Source organism: Triticum aestivum, chromosome 3B (assembly GCF_018294505.1).
Source record: "Triticum aestivum cultivar Chinese Spring chromosome 3B, IWGSC CS RefSeq v2.1, whole genome shotgun sequence".
NCBI lineage: Eukaryota > Viridiplantae > Streptophyta > Magnoliopsida > Poales > Poaceae > Triticum > Triticum aestivum.
In genome coordinates, this window is record NC_057801.1 from 217,366,844 (window position 1) to 217,374,180 (window position 7,337).

The window sequence follows — 7,337 nt, forward strand, 5'->3', positions numbered from 1 at the left end:
CCGGCTCCGCATCGTCCCCTTCCTAGGCCTCGTCATCGTCCACCGCCGTGGTGCTCTCCGCGTGGCATGGTTAACGTGGTCAAGGAACGACTTCCATCGGAAGAGTACTGTACGTGGAGAGGCTGATAGCTGGGTCCATGGCCACAACCCAGTTTTTTTGTGATTTGCCAATTAAGTCGCTTTGTCAGGCCTGTTGGGCTGCAAATCTTTCAAGACGAGGAGAGCTTTTCATTCGGCTGGCCGAGAAAATGGCCCATCAGTAGTGAGAAATGGGCTGTACATTTTTAAAACACATCAAACCGGCAATTAGTTTCAAATATTTTTTTTCATTTCAAGATTTTAAATTACATTAATTTTTACGCGTGGAGAATTTGTTGGATTTTATATTGATATACATTTATTTTTAAAATCAGTTTGAATGTGAGTCGAAATTTCGGGATTTAAAACAGTTCGGACCGCACCGAAATATGCAAAATTTCGTATAATTTTTTAACCGTGGCCACAATATGGGCTGTAATGCTAACAAAGAATATGGGCTCCAAAAAAAACCTTAAGAATTAGCAAATGGGCTATAAATTATTAGAAATAATGGCAGATGGGCTGTATGCTGTTTTCCACAGATTTGAGGCTTTCCTAAAAAAAGGTTGACACACAAGCAGTGACGGTTGGATGTCCATCCAACGGCCGCCGTGCTTCTTCAATCTCTGCTCTTCCTGCTCCAGCCGCTCAAACAAGCGACGGTGGGACTGCCTGCTCCCTCCTCCCCGCGGCCGGCTGTGCTGCCGCGCATGCCTCACCGCCCCATCGTACTCCCATCGCTGGCCTAGCCATCCGTCTACTCACCCACACCTGCTGTTATTCTCCGACGACGGCAGACGAACCAGTAAACCCTCGTTCAGTCGTACTCCCCTTCGCGTGGGAAACAACTGCTGAGTCTTCCCTGCCTCCGTGTCGTTCCCTTCCTAGGCCTCGCCGTCGTCCACCGCCCTGGTGCTCTCGGCGCGGCCTGGTCAACTTGGCCAACGACCGACATGCATCTGAAGTGGACTGTACATGGAGAGGCCGACAGCTGGGTCCACGGCCGCACGCAAGGAAATGCCTCCTTATTACGCGCAAAATAATGATTCGTCCAGGGACCCACCGAAAGGGCCTCAATATTTCGCGAAAAAAATGTTACCGCCGCTGACAGCTCGGACCCACCAGCTATATCTTTGCACGCAAGGAAGTGCCTCCTTATTACGCACAAAAAAAATGAATACTCCCCCTGTTAGCTGGGACCCAGTATAGTGGCAGGCTGACTTGTGGGCCTACTAAGTTGAGGGGACGGAGGGCTTTGTCAACTTAGTCAATATGCACGATTCTAGATCCAGTGACCGTACGATGTCCATCCAACGGCCGTAGTGCTTCTTCAACCTCTGGTCTTGTTGCTCATGAGATGTCACTCAAGGATAAAGAAGAGCTTCACAACAAGTCTAATGGTGCTTACAAAGCCTGATGTGATGCTCCTACATCATCAAATGAGAAACAAGCGTTCAAAGAATAATTGAGCTTAATGGTGAAGAACTTCAACAGATACTACAAATGTAGAAGCAAGGAAAGAAGTTCCACGTCAAGGTCCTATAATAACAAAAGATCTCCTAGTCGTGAGCGAAATTGCTACAATTGTGTAAGACCCGGACACTACTCCAATGAGTGTACGACTCCCTACAAAAGAAGAGAAGACTCACCTAAAAGGATAAGCAAAAGGGAAGAATCACCTCCAAGAGAGAGAAGGAGTAGAGATGATCGCTATGAATGAAGAACCTCTCGAAGAAGCAAGGTTTCAGAAAGGAAGGACAAGTCATCAAGGAGCTACACAAAACGAAGATATCAAGCTCATGTTGGTGAATGGGTATCCGGCTCCGACTCCAACCACAACTTCAAGAGAAGTTATCACTTCGACTCCGAATATACTCAAGATGAAGGTGTTGTCGGTCTAGCACTTGTGTCAACCAACTCCTATGAAATTTTTGATTCACCAAATGAAGGAATTGGGAGATGCTTCATGGCTAAAGGCCCCAAGGTAACACACCCCGAGTATGTTGATTTCAATAGTGATGTAGATGACTTGCTAGGTGATGATGATTTACTGGTTGATAACTCTAGTGATGAACACTATGATGAAACACTACAAGAAATATGTCAACTTGTGACCTTGACTATTGGTCACTAAAAGGTCATTTTTTTTTCATTTGCGACCTTTTTATGACCAAAAATAGAAGGTCAAAAGCTGGCGGTCGTATACTGTAATTAACGATCTTCTCTGTGAGAAGGTCGTAGACGTTTACGACCAAAACAGAAGGTTGTTGAACCCATGACCTTTTGTTTTGGTCACTAGCTGTCTGCCCAGGACACGTCGGATCCAACATGGCAATCTGACGTGGCAAAATTACGACCAATTGAAAAGGTCGTTACTTAGAATCAGCCCGGTCCATTTCGGTGCTTTAGTGGGACCGAGCCCATTAATCAGCCCATTTGTTGTTGTTTTTTTCTTTCAATTTGGGTAAGCTACACGGGCCAGGCCCTATAATTCAGCCTTTTATTTTTGGGTTGTGGCCCTTTTTTTCTTTTTTCAAATGGGTCCCAATTGTCAAGTTCTGATAAGTGGGTCCCAAATGTCCGATTCTGGTTTGTGGGTCCTTGTTGTCATGGTCATGTTCCTCAGATTTCAATATGCCAGTAATTAAATAGCCAATATTTAAATCAAAATAGACAGAAAACAAGTGTAATACTTCAAATAACAAGAAGCAACAATTTGTTACATCAACACACATACAAATGTGATCATAGTATAACAAGCTCTACACGTGTACAATATGTCACATGAGCCAAGTTCGTGCTTCAATTTGTTCCAATACGATCAGCATCAAGGGCTTCATTACTCCTTGAACTGGCTCCAATGAGCTTGAACTATGCTTCTTCCAACTTCTTCGTCTTGATGCTCGCGACGAAACATGAAACGCCAGCATCTGCACGTTATAGAACAAAATGGTTAGGTACAAAATAAAAGCAAATCTAACAGCATATGTCTAACGACATATACAAAATAATGAAGGCCAATCCGTGTGCATATATACTAGCGTGCATATATATAGCAGAACACGTAAACCCATCCATCAAAATCTTGTTTCTGAACATTGGCATCAAACCAACACAAACACTGAATTAACATGCACAAAAGGAAAGAGCTATTACAGGGCAGGTATATGGGTATCAAAACAAATAAGAAAGAAACTACAATCTATTCTAAGTACTTCAGGTTTGAGCCATTTTCGATACTACAATCAATACATAACAGCCACTGGAGAGCATGCTGATTCCTTGTCACTACAGAGCATCAAGTCACTGGAGAGTATGCTGATTCTATCACCACTACGCAGTGTTGGGCAATCGCTGATGCTGACAACCTGGATGTCATGCCTACTCTGATGCCGAGCAGTTCCACTTTGCTAATATTTCCTTCTACTGATGATAACTCTTTGTTGGCTCTGAATGATAGCAATGCAACTGCTAGTTACCGTGGAAAGATCCAGGTCCCTGAATCTGCAGTTAGCCTTCGGCGCAGTGCACGCTCCAATAAGTATGATGGTTTCCGAGTCCCTGCTATCACTGACACTAATAAGAAAGCTTCCAAGGTTAAACCGCGGCGCACTCCGGCGGCTCCTTCGTCAATTGTTATCATGGAAATTGAGGATGATGCGGTGCCTCCTCCCACTCGTATCCAGGTGATCCAGCAGGTGGGCGTGCTCAAATGCGCCATTCCAGTAGAAGAGCTGACTGACGATGCGCTCATGGCCTCTTCTGTTGCGGGGCCATCCTCGTCTGCTTAATTTACTTGTGTTTACCATTTCATGGGTATTTTGGTTAATTGGAACGTTTTATGTTGGAACATTCGTGGGTTGAATTCTGGCGACAAACATTTAGCTCTGTCCAATGCTATCGCTGCTAGTGGCTGTTCGGTTTTATGTCTGCAAGAAACTAAGAAACCAGTTATTGATCATGCATTCATCAAATCATGTTGCCCATGTCGTTTTGATCAGTTTGCTTTTGTTCCTTCGCGTTGGGCATCAGGTGGGATTGTCAACATTTGGAATAGTGATGTTTTTACTGGTACGGTAATTGCTTTGGAGGAATTTTCTCTGGTCATCAGATTTCACTCCACACAATCTTCACAATCATGGACTCTCGTGAATATTTATGGACCCTGCCAAGGTGACCCACGTATAACTTATACTAATGGGTTGTTTTCCTTAAATATTCCGACTACTGAAGATTGGCTTCTCGTGGGGGACTTCAACTATATCCACAGCCCAGATAACCGTAATAAACCGGGAGGGAATGTTAATGATATGATCACCTTTAATGATTTCATACGATCACAAAGTTTGGTTGAATTGCCAATCAAGGGCCGCACTTTTACATGGAGTAACATGCAGCAAGATCCCCTATTAGAACAGCTTGACTGGTTCTTTACTTCTTGTAATTGGACACATGCTTACCCCAATACCATTGTTAAACCTTTAGGTAAACCTGTGTCATTCCACATCCCATGTGTTATCACAATCGAAACAACAATCCCACGGAGTAAACTTTTCCGGTTCGAGTCATACTGGATTGAGCACCCTGGTTTTATGGAAACTGTCCAAGCTGCTTGGGATAATCCAGTCAGAGCGACCAACGGTGCAACCATCCTCTGCAGAGAATCCAAACACTTGCGTCACTACCTGAAACATTGGAGCAAAATTATCTCCCGCCTATCCATTGCTATCGACAACTCCAATTAGGCTTTGTCTGAACTTGATGCAATTGAAAACAAAAGGAGTCTGACAACTCCTGAGACTAATTTTCAGATTACCCTCAAAGCCCCACATTTTGAGACTTCTATCATACTAGAAACAATATGGGAAGAAAAGGTGCACCATTCGCTGGGTTCGTTTTGGCGATGAGAACTCCAAGTTTTTCCAGGCAATGGCGTTAGAACGATGCAGAAGGAATAATATCACCTCCCTCACCCTCCAAGATGGCACGATTGCTGAAGATCATGCGAGCAAGGAGTCTGTCATCTTTCATTCCTTCAAAGAGAGACTGGGTACCTCATCCAAGCATGAGATGAAATTTAATCTTGAAAGAATAATTAAGAAGATTGATGGACTTGATGTTCTAACTGTACCATTCACAAGACAGGAGATTGACCTCGTAATCAAAGAAATGCTGACCGACAGGGCACCTGGACTGGACGGATTTAATGGCTCATTCCTCAAGTCTTGTTGGCATATAATAAAGGAAGACTTCTATGCTTTATGTGACAAATTCTTTGATGGAGGACTCAATCTTGAGAGCATTAATGATGGTTATATTACTCTCATCCCCAAAGTTGCTGCACCTCAAGGAGTTAATGACTTCTGACCAATCACTCTTCTTAACTGTTGTCTTAAAGTCATCACAAAACTCCTCGCTAATCGGTTGCAAAAAGTTATTTTGAAGATCATACACCGCAACCAGTACGGTTTTCTGAAAAATAGGTCCATCCAGGACTGCCTTGCATGGGCATTCGAGTATATATATCAATGCCAAAACTCTAAGCAACCAATCGTCTTGCTTAAGTTGGACTTCGCCAAAGCGTTCAATACCATAGAACATGAGGGCATGATTGAAATTATGAAGAACATGGGGTTCAATGATAAGTGGTTGGGCTGGATCAAAGACATTTTCTCCTCGGGCAAATCCTTTGTTCTCCTTAATGGAGTGCCAGGTCGTCAATTCCATTGCAAATGTGGTGTTCGACAAGGGGACCCTCTGTCCCCCCTCATTTTTGTCCTTGCTACTGACCTTCTTCAAGCGGCTATCAGTGATTCTTATAGGAGAAATGATCTGAAACTACCTTTTCATCGACCCAACCAATCAGACTATCCGGTAATACAATATGCTGATGATACCATCATGTTACTACTGGCCTATGCTGATCAAGCTACTTTAGTCAAGCAAATTCTCACTGATTACGCAACTTCCATTGGGCTTAAAATCAACTTCCACAAGTCAGCCTCTGTACCTCTGAATTGTGATGCTGCCACTGCTCAACATATTGCTCAAATATTTGGTTGTGTGATAGGAAAACTACCTTTCACTTACCTTGGTCTACCCATGGGTACTTCGAAACCAACGGTGCAAGATCTAATGCCTCTAGTCTGTGGAGTTGAAAGACGTCTCTCCTCCACATTGTCGATGATATCTTATGGAGGCAAATTGTCGTTGCTGAATTCTGTCATCACGTCCTTAATAATCTTTGCGCTATGTACTCTGAAATTACCGCCAAAGATCATTGATCTTCTTGACATAATCAGAAGGAAAGCCCTTTGTACAAAGAAACGGATGATGGAGACAAGTGCAACTCTCTAGCCTCCTGGCAAATGGTATGCCGCCCTAAATATTGTGGAGGTCTCGGGGTTCTGGACATTAAAACCCAAAGTGATGCATTGCTCATGAAATACCTACATAAATTCTACAATCATTGGGATGTACCATGGGTTGACTTGATTTGGTCTACCTACTATGTGGACAAGATCCCTCATGCCTCAGACCTGTGCAGTTCATTCTGGTGGAAAGACATTCTCAAACTTACTCCAACTTATCGAGGCATCTCCAATGTGATTGCCCACTCGGGGGACATGATGCTGATGTGGAAAGACCTTTGGCTTGATGAGGTGCTGGCATAATCACACCCACGTGCATTTTCTTACACTAAACTTGAAGATATCTCAGTCAGAGACTTCCTTGGGAGCCAAAATCTCAATGAAACCTTCCACCTTCCCCTCTCCATGCAAGCCCATGATGAGCTGAGATATATCCAGGAAACCACAGCACATGTTGGTAACCAAGTTGATGAGGTTGAGAGGGATCAGTGGTGCTATGCCTGGAGGTCTGACGTCTACACGGCCAAAAGTTACTACAATTTCTTCTATCGGGATGTGTCAGCTCACAAATCTTACAAATGGCTCTGGAAATCTTCTGCCACAATGAAAATCAAAGTTTTGGGTGGTTACTTCTCTCTGACCGTCTTAACACAAGAAATATGCTAAAGAGAAGAAGCTACAATATTGGAGACAACTATGGATGCATCCTCTACGGTAGTAATGAGGAGGAAACTCTTGAGCATATGATCTTCCACTGCCCATTTAGCAAGGCATGTTGGGACACTTTGCATATCCACTGGGCTACACAGGGAGATAGATTGCTTTGGATCCAAGAAGCCAAATCTGTTTGGAACACCCCAATGTTCATGGGCCTGTATGCCTCTTGGA